At 42.0% G+C, this 20,294-nt stretch overlaps 1 protein-coding gene and 1 gene segment (V, D, J or C); both read right to left on the bottom strand.

The window, feature by feature from the left end:
- LOC122203331 overlaps positions 1-20,294 on the bottom strand; it is an 803,799-nt gene that overhangs the window by 732,035 nt on the left and 51,470 nt on the right.
- The window catches only part of LOC122203328 (immunoglobulin lambda-1 light chain-like), an 814,466-nt gene that overhangs the window by 708,827 nt on the left and 85,345 nt on the right, over positions 1-20,294 (bottom strand). The window lies entirely within an intron of this gene.

Consider the following 20,294-nt stretch of genomic DNA (forward strand, 5'->3'; position numbering starts at 1 on the left):
TTGATATGCTTGTGTTTGTTTGGAAGGAGTCTTCAGTTTCTGACCCTACAAGGTGCTATGTGCTCACCCTGTGTAATTCCTGATTTGGGAATTAAGCATTTCTCCAAAGAAGCCTACATTTCTTCCCTGGAGAACGGTATTCGAAAGCAGTATGTGGGAAAATGCATCTCCTTTAGTTTTTGTTTGTCTGGGAAACTTTTTATCTCTCCTTCTACTTTGAACGACAGCCTTGCTGGATAAAGAATTCTTGGCTGCATATTTTTCTGATTCAGCACATTGAATATATCCTGCCACTCCCATCTGGCCTGCCAAGTTTCTGTGGATAGGTCTGCTGCAAACCTGATCTGTCTTCCCTTGTAGGTTAAGGACATTTTTCCCTTGCTGCTTTCATAATTCTTTTCTTGTCTGTGTATTTTGTGAATTTGACTACGATATGCCTTATTGATGGTTGGTTTTTGTTGAATCTAATGGGAGTTCTCTGTGTTCCTGGATTTTGATGTCTGTGTCTTTCCTCAGGTTAGGAAAGTTTTCTGCTATGATTTGCCCACATAAACCTTCTACCCCCTTTTCTTTCTCTTCATCTTCTGGGGCCCCTATGATTTGGATGTTATTCCTTTTTAATGAGTCACTGAGTTTTCTAATTCTTATATCATGCTCTTTTTTTTTTTTAGTTTCCTTCTTTTTTCCTGCTTCATTATTTTCCATAAGTTTGTCCTCTAAGTCACTGATTCACTGCTCTGACTCATCCATCTTTGCCTCTGCAGCATCCATTCGAGATTGCATCTCAGTTATAGCATTTTTAATTTTGTCCTGACTAGCTTTTACTTATTTTATGTCCACAGAAAGGAATTCTATGCTTTTTTCAACCCCAGCTAGTATTCTTATAATTGTGATTCTAAATTTTGGTTCAGACATCTTGCTTGTAAATGTGTTGATTAAGTCCTTGGCTGTCATTTCTTTGTGTTCTTTCTTGGGGTGAATTCCTTCATTTTGTTATTCTGGAGACAGAAAAAGAACTAATAAAATAAATAATAAAAATTAGAAACAACACAAAAAATCAAATAAAGTATGCTAGATCCTAGGTGTGTTTTGGTCTGGTTGTTGAAAGAAGCTTGATAGAATAGAGGAAGAAGGGAAAGAAAAGAAAAGAAAAATGCTGGAAGCCGAGCTATCCCAGCCTGAGTGGCAAGGCCTGGACTGTGGACGGATTGGTGACTGCAAGGGGGCCCACAGGCAGGGAAGCTTCTTGTACTCCTGCTTTTAGGTAATTTGGCCTTACGTACTTGGGGTATTGTCTGTGGGAATTGCCCTCGGCAGACCCCCTGGGAAAAGAACCATTAGGGTAGAAAACAAGGTTCCGCAAGAAATTGTGTGGCCTTACGTTTAGCCCTTGCCATCCCCTATGGAGACTCCTCTACTTACAGGAAGGATAGCCTCATGCATTTGCCAGCAGAGGCAGCCAACAAAGGAGAGACATATGGATTTGAAAGCCCCACTCCGGCAACTAAGGAGTATATCTCTGGGCAAAGGTGACTTCAACCCCTAGGCCCACCTGGCCCCCTGGAGGCATTCCAGATGATGACTGAACCTAGTCAGTTTTGGTACAGAATGGTTCACTAATTCCTAGGTGCATTGTCTCTGTGAGAATGTGTGAGGCATGGGTTTCTAAGGCCCTATCGGCCCCTTCCTGGCACCTCAGACCAAGGCAAACACATTGTTCTTCTGGCCTCATGTGGGTAGGAGGTCGTGTCCCTGTAACTGTTCCACTTGAGGTGTTGAGAAATGAATGGCCTTTCATGAGAACAGCAAAGCAAATGCTTTATCGACTGTAGATAATTACAGATAAACGCAGATGCATAATGGATTAATGTAAGAAATTAATCAATAATCAAAGGGTATGTGGGAACATTACGAGAAAATCGCCATGTTATTTCTTAAAGGTTGATTACACATAGGAACATTTTCAAAATTAGGTAATGTTAGAAAAACATAGATGATGTATGTTACAAGGAAACCACTAGCATATATAATGCCACGTTTGCTACAATAAATCGGCCAGTTCAACACACTGCTGTTGTCTGTGTCCATTTTTATTTTTTATTTTTATTTTAGTTTTTTATTTTTAATTTTTTATTTTAGTTTTGTTTTATTTTCACTGACGCCGTCGATCCTTCGAGAACTCCTGGACCTGCTGGAGCTGGACTCCAGCAGAAAAAAGTAGGAAAAAAGGGAAAATGTTCAAAAACTTAAAAAAAATGAATACCATAAGATAGAATGAAATGAAATGAAATGATGAAAGTAAAATAGAATTTAAAAATTTTACAAAACAGTAAAAAAATACTAGAAAAGCTTAAAGAACAATCTTTTTTATTAAAATGGAAAATAAAAGCAAATATTTTTCTCTTTCGGTATTCCATAATAATAAGAGGAAAGGAAAAGAAATTAAATAGATGGCCCAGTGAACAGAGTGAAATATGATTGACATTACATCCATTTTCCCCTAGAAGTGAAATATGAAGCACTTTATATTCCCTACACTACGCAGGCAGAGAGACTTGTTTTGATCCTCTAGAGCATGGTTAGCACAGTTGGATGGCGCTTGGTGTAACGATTCCATTCTCCACTAGATGGTGCTGCTTACTTTACTGGGGTGGATCTTTGTGGCTCATGTATGCATGTATGTGCATATGCGAGAGAGGTGAAAATGGCGTCACCCAGCTACCCAGTCTCTGGTATCAGAACTCTGTGCTCTTGCCGACTGGCAATCAAGCCCCCTCCTTTGCCTCCAGCCTCTTTCCACTGCCCACTTCTACCCTGTCTGTGACCAAGTTGTCAGCCTGCCAGGTGGCACCTCCCTCCTGAGTTTTATCCCAGATGGGGCTGTGTTTCCAAACCCCTCACTTCTGAGTGCCCTACGGCTGACCCACTCAGACCCTTTGGGGGACGGTCTCGCCAAGCAATGGCCGGGTGCCAGCCTGTCCCTGAAAAAGTTCGTGCTATTGTGTAGCAGCAGTGTTTCAGGGATTATGGTGAATCACAACACACATCTGGAGCCAGGCTTTGCTGCCTCTTAACATCCTTGTTCCAACACCGCCAAAGGTGGCTGTTCTTCAGGGTCTGCTGGGACTTTTGCCTGTGGGGAGGCCACACAGCCTCTACTAAATGTCTTCTCAGCAGGGAAACCACCTTCTGCCCACGTGGCCTAAAGACCACTTGGACTTTGCTGTCTGTTCCTGGGGATTCGTCTTTCCCACCAGAGCTCCACCAGGTATAGAGCTATGAAGCTTCAGACTCTACATTTCCTGTTCGTATAGTATTAATGGTATCCGAACCCTTTCCTTTGTCCTTTCTCCCTTTTGTCTTAATTCCTTTATGGGTGTTCCCTCTCTTTCTCTTTCTCTTCAGCTGTTTTTGGGGGGAATGCTTTTCCTGTACTCCCCCCACTTCTCTGTCCTCTCTCCAGCAAGCAAAAACAGCTCCCTACCCTCGCGGCTTCTCTCTCCCCCAGTTCACCTCTCTGCGCCACGTACCTGAGGATTTCTGTGGTTCAAGTTGTGCAGATGTTGAGTTAATCCTCAGATCAATTTTCTAGGTGTGCAAGATGGCTTGGTGTCGATCTAGCTGCATTTCAGGGACAAGAAAAACAAAAAACTTTCATGCTGCTCTGCCATCTTGGCCCCTCCTCACGATTTTTTTTTTTTTAAATACATACAGATTGCACATGTCTCAAAATGTATACTCAGAAAATTTACCTTTTTGGTAATATCATTGGGATCACTTTCATTATTTTTAACTTATGAAAAAGCATATTTCTTCTTTAAATTATTATGAAAAATAATAAATAAAACTTTTATTTTATGTATTTCTAATGATTCTACTGAATCAGCAAAATATTTTTAAACTAAATACCCTGAGCTCACTATGTAATATATATTTCTTCTCTCAAATAAAAAAAAAAATGGGGGCCTGGGTGGCTCAGTAGTTTAAGTGGCTCACTCTAGATTTTGGCTTAGGTGATAATCTCATGGTTTGTGGGATTGAGCCCCGGGTTGGGCTCTGTGCTGACAGCTCAGAGAGTTCTTGGTATTCTCTCCCTTTCTTTTCTCTTTGACCCTCCATTGCTTTCTCTCTCTCTCTCACACACACAAAATAAATAAATAAACTTAAAAAAGTAAAACCTGTATCCTTCTCATTACACTTTACTTCTCCCTTTAGTTCCATTCATTTTGTATTGATAAGAAGTTGAAGAGGAATATTAAGTAGTATTGGTCACCAACATTCTTTGATAATTTTTACTGTTTATGTCAATGTTAGATACAAGGTAAAAAAATGAAATAAAACAATTTATTTTTTTAAACCTGCATCTAAGTTTTCAAGAAGTGACTTTTAGTATGGGTTTTTTTTGATATTTACAAATATGGAAAATTCTGGTGCTAAGGTAATACCCAGCAATGAAATTAGAAATACCCATCACAGCTCATAATTATGTGTCTACATAAACAATTAACGACAAAGAAGAAACTGCAAAATTCACACCTTCAGTAAAGCATGATGCAGATCATGTACCAAATTCATACAACCTAGAAGTGAAAACCTATTAATAAATCATTATAAGTGGATGAATAACTCCATTATAAAAATGGATTACAGAATCCTGACAGACTGGTTCTCATATTCACACCCTAAGTGATGAGCTTTAGTGGAAAGAAGAGTCAGGACAAAAAAGTCTGTGGGAGACAGAAGGGGAAAACTAGCAATGGCCTGAACCACCATCACAGGAGAAAGTCCCTTGAGGTGTGAAAATACAGGACAGCGCGTAGGGACACCTGAGCCCTGCCAATTGGATGGGAATCCAGGGAGAGCAGGAGGGAGACAGGACGTTTCAGATGCAGTGCTGTGGGCAGATGGGGTGAGAAAGTTAAGAAGGGAGTCTGGAAACAATTCAGTGATGGGAAAAAAGGGGAAAGGATACATTTAGCATCTTCCAGACACAAAGGAATAGGAAAAAGGGAAAGAAGACATAGCCCATTTCTCACCATAAGCAAAAGTATATGAGATGAAAACAGGAAAAACGGACTAATTAATACATAATATTATTTTTCATAAGAGTAAAACAGTACTGGCTAAATTATTGAACCAAAATGGAGGATGCAGAAATATAAAAAATTAAAACTGACAATGGTGGTAATAGACATTGGAAAATACAAATTAAAAAAAAGGAAATTGTAATTACTTTATACACCACTATAGAAAAATAGTTCTGCTATTTCAATAGGCTCTGTATTAAATTTGGAGACATCTAGATAGTTTAGCATGGACTCTGTACAAGATGGACATGTCTATACATGAAGCATTCCCTATATTTACAGAGGTGGTGGTGAAGTCCCCACACATTGCCCACACTCCTAATGCCAGTGAATGGAGAACTTGGAATGGCACCTGCTGTGTGGTTCAGCACCTATGAAATGTGCACAATAGGAAGATCACTGCAGACAGGAAGGATTGGTGGCTGCAAAGGGTTGACTGCAAGGGGGGGGGGGCGGGGGGGAGGGCAATGGCCTGACTGCTGGTGGATTATCTCTGCAGGTGATGGAAATGTTCTCAATTTGATCATGATGGTGGTGGCCAAACTCAGTAAATATACTACAGACTGCTGAATTATACAATTTAAATGATTGAACTTTATGGCATGTAAATTATCGTAATAGACTTGTTTTGTTTTTAGAAAATACAACATGAGAAGAAGCTTCTATCACTAACTCCTTAAAATTCCTCTGGGCTCAGAGTCAGACACTTCAGAGTCTCCACAGTGTCCCTGTTTGTTTGTCACAGGAAGTCATGGGGGTGACCATGGGGAACAGGGGCAGGTTTTTGTCTCAGGTCCCCATGGGCCTGCAGCTCTGTGTCAGCTTTGATGCTTTTGTCCCACGTTGAGCAGTAATAATCAGCCTCGTCCTCAGGCTGCAGGCCCGAGATAATCAAAGAGGCCGTGTTCCCAGAGTCAGAGCCAGAGAACCGAGCTGGGATCCCTGAGGGTCTAGTACTCCCGAGCATCACAGTTTTGGGGACACCGTGAGAAATCTGTTGGTACCAGCCCACATAATATGACCCAACATTGTTGCTGTTTCCAGTGCAGGTGAGGGTGACCTTCTGTCCCACAGACCCTGACATGGAGGCTTCCTGTGTCAGCGTAGGCTGTGCCCAGGATCCTGCAACAGAGCAGTGGACACACACACAGGTGAATCTCATGGTATTGCCCACAGCATGTTCTCAAAAAGAGGGGGCAAGAAGAAGAACAGTGATAGCCCATAATCACTCCCCCTGCTTTCCACAGCCAGTCACCTGAGCAGAGAGCAAGGACAGTGAGGAGGAAAGGGGTCCAGGCCATGGTGGAGATGCCCCAGGCTGTGGTTCTGAGCCCACAAGTGACAGACCTGCACAAAGCCTCTCTTATCCTCTCCCCTCTTGGGAAAGCAGCGAGGGAGCCTTCATGCAAATCACTCTTTCCGCTGGGGTCTCTAGGGCTGAATTTGGTGACAGCTGAGTGTTGGGTGGGACTAGGTAGCCTCCCCAGGGCCCCAGTGAGCACAGAGCACGGGGCACAAGGCAGGGTTCCAGGCCTGGGTGCTCAGTTGAGATCCCTCCCCCACATAGACCCTCAAGGGCAGGCCCACAGTGCCCCCTGCTGTCTCAGTCTCCAGACTCACCTATGACTGGATGACTCCAGGATGTCCCTGGAGCTGAGCAGAGAGGGAATCTCTGGACTTCAGACAGCCTGTCACTCTGTCCACCCACCTCTACACAAGTTATAAAATATGATATGGTTACATAAATGTATATATACTGCAACAACTCTCAACATAGAACTGGATTTCCTATTCCTACAAATGATTAATGCTTCCCTTTGAACTTCACATAACACATCTGATCACTGTCTTTCCTAGTGAGTCAGATAAAAATCCAACATGTGTCCATCACCTGCACAATTTTTTTTGCTCCTTGCAGCACTATCTGGAGCTTGCTGATAATACTTAGTTGGTGCTCGGCAAACAATTTTGAATTAAAAAATACATCAGCAAAGAAAACAAGAAAAAAATACAAATATCTCCTTTCTTACTCTATGGCTAAACATGTATCTCTTCTTTCCTTTGGGCCATCATCATCCATCTAAATTCTTAACCACAGACACAGGTGTCATCTTAGACACATCCTTATGCCTCACACACAACCTCCAGGTAATTCCTAAATCCAGTGTTTTCCACAACAAAAATAACCTTAATATGTCTATGCTACCCAAAACAATCTATAGATTCAAGGCAATTCCTATGAAAATTCCTATGACATTTTTCACAGAAATAGCAAAAAAAAAAAACAAAAACCCAAAAACCCTGAATTTTATAGAGCCAGAAAAGACCTCAAACTGCCAAAGCAATCTTGAGAAAGAAGAACTAAGGTGGAGGCAACATACTTCTTCCTTTAAATTATACAACAAAGCTATAATAATGAAAACAGTATGGTAGTGACCTAGAAAGGCACACATAGAGAGATGCCACAGAATAAAAAGACCAGAAAGTAATGCAAGTTCCCCTTGATCACCAGGGAGCAAGTGAGCTGAAAACAGGGCCTTTGTGACGTCTCTGAAAGACAGCTGACATGGAGTTTGGTGTGGATTCAGATAAGAATATGCATGACTCATACAGAAGATGACCCAAATTCTCAGGTTGTCACTGAAGTGTCTTGACACACTTTGGGAGAAAAAGCTGGAAGTGCTGGACCCCCTGTAATGGGACACGTTGATACCCGTGCATGGAGGGCAGCGTGCATCCACATGGTTAATCTGGGGTAAGAAGCACAGCCCAAAGAATGCTTTCACATGAGTCAGGCACACCTGCCAAGAGCCCCCAAGGGAGGTGCCTTCTTCTCTCTGTTGCTTCTTGCATTGGCATGGGCTTCTGGAGCCCTGGCTCCTCTGTCATATTCAGGTTACCCATTCCCCTGCTGAGTGCTGGGAATAATGAAAAAGTTCTGGAAATGGAAAGTCGTGATGGTTACAAAACACTCACTGTGCAGATGCTTAGTGCCTCTGAACTGTACTTTAAAGTGTGATTAAAATAGTAAATTTTGTTGTTTATTTTCATAATTATAAATTATGAGTTGAAAATAAAATATATTTAAGAAGCTGTCCTCATGCAAATATCCTCCCCACGCTTATATGTTACCCTATTCTAACTCATCATCATCAGTAAAATTTTACAGTAATTTTTAAAACTATTTTCTCCTGTAGATTCTACATATAAATGAGATCATGCAGCATTTGCCTTTTTTGTAGGACTTATTTCTCTTAGGGTAACATCTTCCTTTGTGCACAGATGGGGGAGATCTTTCTCATGATGCCCCACAGCCTTTCTACTGCATGGATCACCGATGAGAACCGATGCAGCAGGAAAGGAGCTCACAATCAGGGTCTGTGAGCTCAGGAAACCAGCCACAAGGTGCCCCCAGGGCATGATGGTGGCAGTTGGGGGAAACTCACATCTGTGGGATCCACTTCACCCACCTTCCCGAGAACAGGCTCAGCATTTTGTAGCAGTGGTTGAGCCTCCTCCTTACCCTCACAAGCCCCACTGGGAGGTTTGCTAACCTGACACCCAAAGCTCCTCCCAGGGCTAAGCACCATCGCCTGATACCACAACCGAAGGGCAGGTAGCTAGCCCCGGTGCCAGGCCAGCCCTGTGCCTGGGATTCCTCCTCTTCTTAGTCCTTACTCAGCACCAATCTTAGTACTTTGTGCTTGGCACACAGAGCTACTCAACCAGCCCTGAGCACAGGAGCCTGGAGGGAAGGGAGGGTCTCTGCTCTGACTCCTGGAGGAACAGAATCCATTCTGTGGAGGACTGTCCAACGGTCCGCAGGCTCTGACCGAGAAAACTAAGGAAAGTTGACTTGCCTTTCTAAAGAGAAAAAAAGCCAGCTCAACAAGTTCTGATTTTTACACCTGGATCACCAAAGTCTCTGCATCATCATGGTTTTTTTGTTGTTGTTGCTTGTATTTTGTTATTGTTGTTGTTGTTGTTTTCCTGAGACTACAAAGAGGTTGAATAGGAAAGTGGGAAGAAGGACATTGTGATCTAGAAACTATTTCCAAGTACAGTCAGTGTGCCTTCCAGTTATTTTTTTAAGTTTATTTATTTATCTGGAGAGAGAGAGCAGGAGCATGAGTGGGGGAGGGGCAGAGAGAGGGAGAGAGAGAATCCCAAACAAGCTAAATGCTGTCAGTGCAGAGCTTGGCTTAGGACTCAATCTCACTAACCAGGAGTCATGATGTGAGCTGAGATCAAGAGTCAGACACTAAATCGGCTGAGCCACCCAGGCGCCCCTCCAGTTATTTTAAACGGGAAGAGAGTCAGAGACCAGGGGTCTGAGCAGGCTGAGGTATTTGTCCCACTTTCCCATGTGTCTGTGTCACTGTGACCAGCACCACTGTGCCAGTTTGCACAGTAATAGTCAGCCTCGTCCTCAGGCTGCAGCCCAGAGGTGAGCAGAAGCCCTGTGCTGGCCGAGGCATCATCAGATCCAGAGAAGCGGCTGGCGATCCTGGAGCCCTGGTGTTTATCTGAGTCTGTGTAGAACCTTCAGCAGATACTGGGGAGGGCTTCCTGGCTTCTGCTGGTACCAGTATGTGCTATAACCACCAACACTGATGTCACTGCTCAGGTGCATTTGATTCTGGCTGTTCTAGGAGATGCATTGAGGGAAGGTGGCTGGGTCAGCACAGGGAGGGACCGGGAACGTATAACAGAGACACTCATAAGTGATGGGACTAAAAATGGAAAAAGTGGGAAAAAAATTTCTTAAAATGCTGAGCATGGGAAGAATCATTTGGGGCTACCTTGTGTCCCTGAGGCCAGTCCCTACCTGTGCAGTGAGACAGGAGCATGAAGAGGAGAGGAGTCCAGGCCATGGTGACACAGCCTCTGGTCCCCACAGTGGGGTGAGCTGCCCCTGGCCTCCGTTTCTCCTCCACCCTCTGCAACAGGAGGGCTGTCCATGCAGATATGGTCCATCCAGTGACTGCCCAGCCCCTCGCTGAGCCCTGGTGCTGGAGCTCAGCTCACATCACACACTGGGGAGGATGAGGGTTAGCTTCACCCCTGGGGAGAACACTAGGAGGAAGCACCTGCTGAGACAACCCACATGTCCCTGCTCAGGGGATTCTGTCAGGCCTGAGAGGACACAGCAGCTGAGTCCCTATCAGGGGCACAGGGCTCAGTCCCCAGGCCCAGGCTCCTTTGAGTTCAAGAGCATCACTGAGCCTCTGTGTAGAGATCACAGGGCAGTCCCACAATGCCCCCTGCTGGCTGAAGGGCACACACCTCACTGTGTCCCACAGCTCTGAGAGCCCAGCTGGTTTCCTAAGCTCACCAGGTCTCTGTCTATTCACACATCAGTGATCTGAATCATGGATAATGTGATCTCATAGCACATCTATGGTTACTGCAGTGATTTTCACTCTCAGAATGAGTCCTTCTAACGTGAGATGCAAACATTTACCACAATTAAGTGGTAAATTGTTGGCGTCTGGCAGAAAATACTACAGACATCATACCACTGTATTGGTATACAATTTAGAATATGCCTACTTTGTGAATGTTTTACAACTTCTGTGCATTATATCAATGAATTCCGACTACTTTCCAATAAATTGAGTTTTATTTTAATCTATTTTGTAGCTAATTTTATTGCTTACTAATTTACAAAGTTAAGGAAAAACAATGAATTTATCTTTGGTGAAGGCCAACTGATCAGTTTTTTATTATGATATTTGCTGATGGGGTCTTGTCTAAACCTTAGGATCCTGAAGATTTTCTCCATTTTTTAATGTTTATAACTTTATATTTTATGGTTAGGTCTATAATCCATTTATTGAATTTTATTTTTTTTATTTTTTCTTTTTTATTTTCAAGTTTCTTTATTTACTTTGAGAGAGAGAGAGAGCGCGTGCTCCAGAGGGGAAGGGGGAGAGAGAGAGGGACAGAGGGAATCCCAAGCAGACTCTGTGCTGTCAGTGCAGGGTCTGAGGTTCTAGGTGGGGCTCCATCCCACAAACCATAAGGACATGACCTGAACTGAAAGAAGAATTGGAAGTTTAACCGACTGAGTCACCCAGGGGTCCCTAGTGATTTTGTTTTATAAAGTGAGAGTTTTAGGTAAGATTAATTCCCTTCTATGGATATCCAATTGTTCTGTGGCCATTTGTCCAAAATGCCATCCTTTCTCCTCTGGAAGTCTTCTGCAATTTTGTCAAAAATACTTATCCATACTTTTATGAGTTTGTTTCTGGGTTTTCTGTTCTGTTCCATTGGCCAATGTATCTACCCTCCATCCATAGCAATCTGTATTGTTGTGATAGGAATTGACTTACGCTTTTATAGAATTTGGGAAGAATTTTCATCTTTAGTAGATTTCATCTTCTAATCCTTGAACACAACATATCTCTCCACTGTTTTAGATCCACTTTGAGTACACTTCCCAGGATTGTCCAGATTTCAGCACCAATGGCCTGTACATATTTTTTTTTAATTTTTTTTGACATTTATTTATTTTTGAGACAGAGAGAGACAGAGCATGAATGGGGGAGGGTCAGAGAGAGGGAGACACAGAATCTGAAACAGGCTCCAGGCTCTGAGCTTTCAGCACAGAGCCTGACGCGGGGCTCAAACCCACGGACTGTGAGATCATGACCTGAGCCGAAGTCGGCCGCTTAACCGACTGAGCCACCCAGGCGCCCCTGTACATATTTTTTTAAATATGCACCCAAATACATCATCATTGAGTGGTTTTAAGTGTTCTTTTAAATTACTTATCACATTCTTATTGCTAGTGTATACACATCTAAATGATCTTTCTATGTTGCTCTTGTATTCTTCAACATTCCCAAAATTCTTTATTACTCTTTAAATGTATATATTTATGATCATATTTGTAGCTTCCTAGGCATTTTTCCTTAGGTCCCCTATTTTTCATTCTCTGAGAACTTTTATCATTTGCATTCATTTATTCATTTATTCTTGTCCATTATAATGAATTGTGCAAAATGTTTTTCTGTAATGGTTGGTAAGATCAGGGTTTCTCTCCTTTAGCCTGTTAATATAGGAGATATATATATGTATATATATGTATATATATACATATATATATATATATGTATATATATATCTATATATATATAGATATGTATATATATATCTATATGTATATATATATGTAGATATATATATGATTGAATACTGTTTCTAGTATTTTCTTTGGAATTTTTGTGTCTCTATTTGTGAAAGATACTCCATTTTTTGTTTGTTTTCTGCCTGGGAGCTATTGACACCAACTACTGACAGAAAATTTTGGGAAGAATCCTTACCTTAGCCAAATTCAACATATTGATCCACAAGCAAAGAATATCTATTCATTTATTCAACTTTTCTCTAATTTCTCTGAAATGTTTTGTAATTTTCCATATACAAGATTTCCATTTTTTCTAAAATATATCCTTAAGAATTTCATAATTATGTCATTATAAATGGCATTGATTTTACTTACTAATTTTTTTCTTTGAGAGAGAGAGAGGGCACAAGTGAGTGAGAGGCAAGGCTGCAGCTCAGGGACCTTGAGATCACGACCTGAGCTGAAGTCTCATGCTTAACCAACTGAGCCACCCAGGTGCCCCAGATTTTATTTTTATGTGTTGATAGTTTACTGCCTCTATATAGACCACCATTTGTTTCCACATGCTGTTTTTGTAACCTGAAGCCCAGATTTGAAGCAATCAGACCAAAAACTATCTATGATCCACCCCTAGATCCAGAGTTGGAATCAACAACTTTTGTCCTGTAACATCTCCACAGAGTAATTTTTACCTTTCAGCAATGTAGTTTGCCTTTGAAAACATGAACAAGGTGAGAATAGGTTATCAATCTAAAAAATTAACTGAAAGAAGGAATATGACACTGTTAAATCATCTCATTTCAGGACAACAAAGAGTCTGTTGAAAATCTGATAACAGAAATCACTCCTGAACCACCTAAGGGGTGATGTCACCAGGCCCAGAGAATGGAGGGAGATTCTGTCTCACTTTCCTATGGATCTAAAGCACTGCATAAGCATTAGCACTATCTTGGCATATATGACCATAATAGTCACCTTGGTTTTACTTTGTCCTCATTCTAGAGTCCAGACATATTGGAATAACTTAATTGATCAAAGCATCTTTGGATTCAGAAAATGACAGGGGACCCAGGATCCCTGATGTATATAGGATCCTGAGTGGAATCTCAGGAGAAACTAGGGAGGGATCTCTGGCTTCTGCTTGTGCCAGTATGGTTTTTTTTTAATTTTTTTAATTTTTTGCCAACAATGGTGTTGCTTCTCAGGGTCAGATGAGTCCGGAAGATTCTTCCAGGGACACCCAGAAGAGGGTGGCTGAGTCAGCACTGGCTGTGGTGGGAATCTGCAAACACAGACCTTCATGGTAATGGGGTAGGGATGGAGGTAAAGCTGCTTGTGGGTGTGATCCAAAGCGGCTGACCTAGCCTCGGGGATGCCCCAGACGTCTGAGTTTAGTTCTTACATATGCAGCAAGAGGGGAGCACAAGAAGGAGAAGAGTCCACACCATGATGGACACAGCCTTGCAAAGACTCCGAGGCTGGAGCTGGGCTGACCCAGGCATCTGTGATGCCTTTCATTGGTCTCTGGGAGGAGGAGCTGTTCCTCTAAATTTGTTTCCCTTGTTGGTGAACTCTGCTTCACTCTGAGAACCAGCTCAGGTATGGACTCAGGTTTTAGACATAGGGGACTGATGGGTGAGTCTCACAGTGTGTCCCCTGAGAGTGACTAAGGAGGAAGCAGCTGCTGGGACCTTCCACAAACCTGTGAGCAGAAGACTCTGCCCAGCCTAGAGGTGGGACAGACACTGAGTCCCCGTCACCAGACACAGGCACAGATAACACAGCCATGGGGTATTTGGGTGATTTGGGAGAATTACACTGAAGTCACCACCAGTGCAGACATGAGGGAAAGACCGACAGTGTCCCGTGCTGCCCACTGGCCAAATATCACTCTCTCAGTGGATGTAATGTGTTGAGGACACTGGACTGACAACATGATCACTGTCTGTTCTCAGATACCCACGGGCAACCGCACCTGATCTGTCCCCAGGTAACTGATATTAATAAACACCCTTTTCCATTATGGGAACTCCTAGAATTCCAGGAGGAAGATATGTGGGAATATAACCCTGTGCAGGGTGAGTGGGAACACAGGGAGGTGGGAAGGGGTAAGCCTGGGGGCAAATGCCTGAGCCTCTTCTTCAGCACAGCCACATGAGGGGCCTCTCGTGACCTGGTCTGATGCAGGCTGCATGTCCTGCTGCAGGGCAAAGAAAGAAACAAATTCCTGGAAGGAGAGCAGGGTTCTTAGCAGCAGTAACAGAAGGTACAGATACATTAGCCACAGACACTGATGACAGGAAGACAAATGCTATGGGGTGACCACTGCATGGAGATGTCTGGACTGTGAGGGTGTTCACGGACAGATAGTAAGACAGACATTTTCATTTTGAAGAGATTTGAAACTGTTTACAACGGTTTTATTGAACTACAAGTGACTTAGAATCAACTATACATACTTAAACTTTTCAACTTGATACATTTTAAGAGGTGTATAGACACATGAAGCCATCACCACAGTCAAGTTGACGATGTGGGGCCAAGGGCAGGCTGTCCCAAGATGGGCATCTTTGGCATGAAAATTATTTTCAGTTAAAAACGTTCACAATTCAATCAATCCAAAGTAAAAGCTCTTTATTCCTCCCTCTACCGCCTGCTTGAATCAAGAACAGAGCTGTTAACAGAGATTTCTCTGTACCTAAGAAACATATCTGCATAACAGTGCAATCTTTCTTTTCCATACATCTCTTCACACTTTCCTGCTGACGGTCTCATTCCCATTTGTGTCCCCAGACCCCTATCCCTGTCCTTTCCTCAGGATGTCCGAGAAGCTTTCTGTTGTATGACTGTCTTTGAAATTTCAGGTGTATGTGGATTCCCCATCAGTATGAAACTAAATTTGATTAATGTCCTATTAATCTTTCCCATGTTGATTTGATTTTTACTCCATAGGAACTTCTTCCTCCATGATGGATGTCAGAGAGGGCAGGACATGTGAAATTGATTAAATCTGATGCAGCAGCTGACATCCTGGGACATGTGACATACAGTCAGCAAAGGTGATTTCTTACCATGTGAGCCCCACACAATCTGTGTCTGCGGAGTCCAATGGAGCAAGAGTAGTATGAGGACATTTTTCTCTCTACATTTCAATTAGCGGAAGAAAATATTGTGGCACTAGTTCCTTGGGCTCAGCAACTCTTAGTAAAAATACAACAAAGCAAATTTTAGTTATTGATCCATTTCTTCCCAGAGATGATCTTTGTTTTCCCTTGTGTCTTTAGTGTCCTATGCCCTAAAAAGAAATTACTATGGGACAGACAGCAAACATAGGCCCTAGAAGATTTCTTCTGGAGTCAGTCCCACAGATTGGTGAGTCCACGGTTCTCCTCAGACTGGGGTCAGTTTGGATAAAATCTGATGTGGGTTACAGACTGTTGCTAAGGGGCATCTTGGAAGCCAAAGTGCAAAATTAGTGGTGCAGGTCAAGCACCTAAAAGCTGTTAAAATGTTCACTTCCAAAAACTCAGTTCAAGGGCTAAGTTGTTCAGGGAACATGTTAGACTGATACTAGGTCATTCACCAACCTCAAGAAGACTTCCATGCAATGAAGTAACCATGAAGCCCCACAGAGTCCCCAGCCCCATGGTCTATCTCTCCTAGATATTAGTGTGGCTACAAGAGGCTTAGCCAGAAAAAAAATTGATGAGCATTTTCTTTCTTATCATTCTACATTTTAATAGCTTGGATTTTGACCAGTGAGACCATTCTCTCTGGTCTCTACCCTCTGGAATGTACTTACCAGGGTGGAAGTTGGTGGCCATAGAAACAGAGTAGGAACCCAAGTCTCTCTGTCTGTCTGTCTGTCTATCTTTCTCTGTCTGCCTGCCTGCCAGTAACTGATGGACAAATCCTATGTAGTTCCACTCATATGAATATTCTAAGTAGGGAAACTCTTACTAAAAGCATAGAACAGTGGTTGCCCGGGACTGAGAGAGCAGAAATGGAAAACTGTTGCTCAGTGAGTGGAAAGTTTCGGTTATGCAGGATAAATAGGCTCCAGAGATGTGTGATACAACATAGGATCTCTAGTTAACAATATGGTATTCTGTACTTTAGAATGTGTTAAGGAAATAGATCAGGTCATGTGTTCTTGCAACAACAAAAAGACATATATACATATTTTGAGGGGATAGATAAGTGTAGTATGTAGATTGTGTTGATAGTATCACAGGTGACCCATATGTCCAAACTCATCAAGATGTATATATTCAGGGGCACCTGGGTGGCTCAGTTGGTTAAGCGACCAACCTCAGCTCAGATCATGATCTTGCAGTTCTTGAGTTCAAGCTCTATATCGGGCCCTGAACTGTCAGTGGAAAGACTGCTTGGTATTCTCTCTCTCTCTGTCTCTCTCTCTCTCTCTCTGTCTCTCTCTCTCAAAATAAATAAATAAACTTAAAAGAAAAGATGTAAAGGGGCACGTGGGTGACAGTCAATTGAGCAAAGACTCTTGGTTTTCGTTCAGGTCATGATCTCATGGTTCGTGGGATCAGGGCCGATGTCTAGCTTTGTGCTTGCTTGATATTCTCTCTCTCTCTCTCTCTCTCTCTCTCTCTCTCTCTCTGTCCCTCTCAACATAAATATAAACATAAGTAAAGAAACATTAAAAAATATGTATGTATTCAATAGGCAGTATTTTTGTATACACTATTCTACAACAAAGCTAAAAGTAAAACGACTAAGAGAAAAACCATTAACTTTCTATGTTTCTGCTTTTCTCCAACATTTTAAATTCATGCTGCTACTTATATGTTCCCAGAGTATTGTCCTCAATGTTCTTGCAATCTTTTTTTCTGAAAACTTCTATTTGGACTCATTTTTGAATTCTTTACAAAAGTGTACTTCTCTTTGCATAAAATCTTTTCATGTTTAAATTGATGTCTTCAAATCTTATATGATTTATGATATTAATCAGTCAGTGACTCCCAATATGCAGATTTTGAAATCCAGTGGTAAAGTCATTTAAACCAACCTGGGCCTCAGGTTGCAGTTACTGAGTACTCTGTAACAAAACAAAACAAAACAAAACAAAACAAAACAAAACAAAACGAAACATATTTTTGACCTAAGTACTCAGAATGGTACATACAAAACAAACATAATATGACACAAAACAGCACATCCAAACACTATATTGGTGTATATGCAGATTTTAAAGTTTTTTTCTTGCTAATTCCATTCAGCTACCTTTACAGCTATCTCAAGTAAACAGTTTCATATGGGTATCTTTTCAGACTTTCCCCTCATTCTTAAATAAATATATATTTTATCAAATGCATGCCATCTCTACACAAGTGTGCTTAAGTGATATTATGTATATATGTATATACATACATATATATATATACACACACACACACATATATATGTATGCATACACATATATACATATATATGTGTTTTTGTGTATATATATTTTCTGTCTTCTTCTACATTTACCAAGTATACAATGAGGGCATCTTTCAAAGTTCACAATACACCTACCTCACTCATTTGAATAGATTCTCAGTGTCACAATGGACTTCAATGGATAGAAATACATGGTGAGTCTTTTTTTTCTTTTACAACTTTGCTAAGTGACAATCCTCTATGTGTTTATTTCCAACACGCAGAAGTTTCTTTGGATGAGGTTCCTAGAAGTGGGGATCTGGGTGTGGTTTGGAAAGAATCTAGATGGAGGGGTGTCCTGGGTGAAGGAAGATATAGTGGGTGATAATGCCCAAGGTCACAAGACAGCAGAGCCTGTGGGAGGAATATACAAGTCTGTGATATCTGACCATGAAGAAGGAAGGAAGGAAGTTGGTTGGAGAGCATGCAGGCTTGAGGGAGAACAGAGACCATGAGAGTTTTGGAGGAAATGTTACATGGGGAAATCAGGAGGAGGGAATGAATCAAAATATAATCATTAGTGAGATCATCCAGGAGAGGTAACCAGCAAGGCCTCTGGGGATGAGGGATGGAGAAGTAATGATGACATATGGAGTCTCTATTGGATGATGATGTCAATGCAGTCATTTGGTTTCATAACTTTTATAGAATTGATTCAATTTCCTCTTTTTCAAAAACGTGGAGTATATAAGGAATTATGTGTAGATAAAAATGGTTCAGGTCAATATTTGGCAATAGAAGGTGGGGGCCATCCATGAATGCTTGTAGCGAATCAACAAATGGGGTGGGTGGGGATATCAGGAGGGGAGTGGACTCACTGGTGGAGGACGTGTGGAATTAGAAGAACGGGGGAAACCACATTCAATAAGGAGGAAGTGGAAGAAAATCAAACCTACCTGAGAATGTGAGGGAGCCCGCTATCATCTGACATTTTAATACTTTGGCTGTTATCACAATTGATTTATTTCTACTTCTACTTTGAAATCAAGGTGACAAGGCAGGAGTCAGGGTGAGGGGATAATCATGACATGGAAGAAATGGCATTTTCTCTCCCCCTTACCCTGCTGGTTCCTTCACTTTCTTATTTATACTCCCTGTTCCTCCTCACTCACAGACATAAAATCATGGGTCAGCATTATCATCGTCACAGTCCATACACCCCTCTAAGGTTAGTCCCACTCACCTCACTAATCACCCGCCTCCGTGGAATCCACCATGCTCCTTCTTCCCCAGTTGAATCCCCCAGCGGACTGTGGCTGCAGGTGCACATGGCCATGCTGACTGCTCCCGCTGTGAATTTAGGAGACTTACTCTAGGGCGTCCCTACTTCAGACACTGTGTGATAATTCATCTCTCACGTCTCTCTCTATAATCCATTCTTACGTTTTTCTCTGTCTGCAATGTGTGGTCAGATGTTCCTCAGTTCCCTTGAAGTGAGAAAGTATCTTCCATCCCGACTCCCAACTGGAAAATAGAAGCTAGAAGATAAGTTGCATGGGATCACCTACTAACTGTTAACAATGCTTATCTTTTGTTTTCTTGTTGATGACACAAATAAGATGTTCACAATTTTTTTCAAATATGCTTTCACATTCTTCAGGGAATTTTACATTGTCCTTTAATATGCAGATTTCACACAGTCTCAGGATATTTGCTCTTAGTGTAACAGCACTCCCACCGGTCTTAAGGATGAACTTGCTTCAAATTTATACACTCCTTGTTTGCTGACCTAAGTCCCTTGGTCTTCAGCAGAATTAACCTAATTTCCTTGAAATTTGCATACCACTGGCCTTGAGTAATGAAGGAACGAACTTTTCCAGAGGAGAAGACCTGACCACATTTGAAACAGCTGCAAATGATGCCAGCAAGTCTGTTCAGGGTCATGTCCGTATAGGATTAGCCAATTGCACACTTGTTTCTCCTACATGGAGCCCACACCATTTCCTGCACCTTCCTCTATAAAACTATAGGGCTTCTCCTGGATGGGGAAGAAGGTCTCTGAGACATTTGTTCACCATCTTCCCAGGTTGCTGGCTTCCTGAGTAAAGCACACATTCCTTTCCAACCATCCCTTGTCTCTCAAGTATTGACTTTCCAGCGGCAACTAGCAGAATCTGAGTTAGGAACCAGTTCTCTGATAGTATTAGCATTTTTACTTTGTTGGTAGTATTTAAGAACAATTTTCATTATGTTTAGCATATTAAAAAGTATCATTGTTATTTAAATTATTGTTGAAATAATAGAAACTTCATTTTACATATTTCTCATGACTTTAGTGAGTGCAATATTTTTAAACTAAATACCCTGAGGCATCTGCAAGCAGAAAATTAGGGGTCCCCAGGGAAGAAACAATATAAAGAGGAGACAGCTTTCCTGCCCCAAGAGCACTCATTTGAGGCCCCCAGCTATTTTCTGTGGTCTGTGCCCTGCAGGTTCTACTTGCCCAGCACCCATACTGAGCACTTTCCTGGGTGGAAAAGAAAAGAGAAATGCAACAAGGTCAGGAGTTCAGGGTTTGAGGGGACCAAAGGGGATGTCAACCTACCAGTCTCCAGCAGGCCAGGAAATAGCCTGAGTGCTTCAGAGACAATGACCCAGAGGGAAAAGTCCCAGCCCAGGAACAA

This window comes from Panthera leo, chromosome D3 (assembly GCF_018350215.1).
Source record: "Panthera leo isolate Ple1 chromosome D3, P.leo_Ple1_pat1.1, whole genome shotgun sequence".
NCBI classification, from domain to species: domain Eukaryota; kingdom Metazoa; phylum Chordata; class Mammalia; order Carnivora; family Felidae; genus Panthera; species Panthera leo.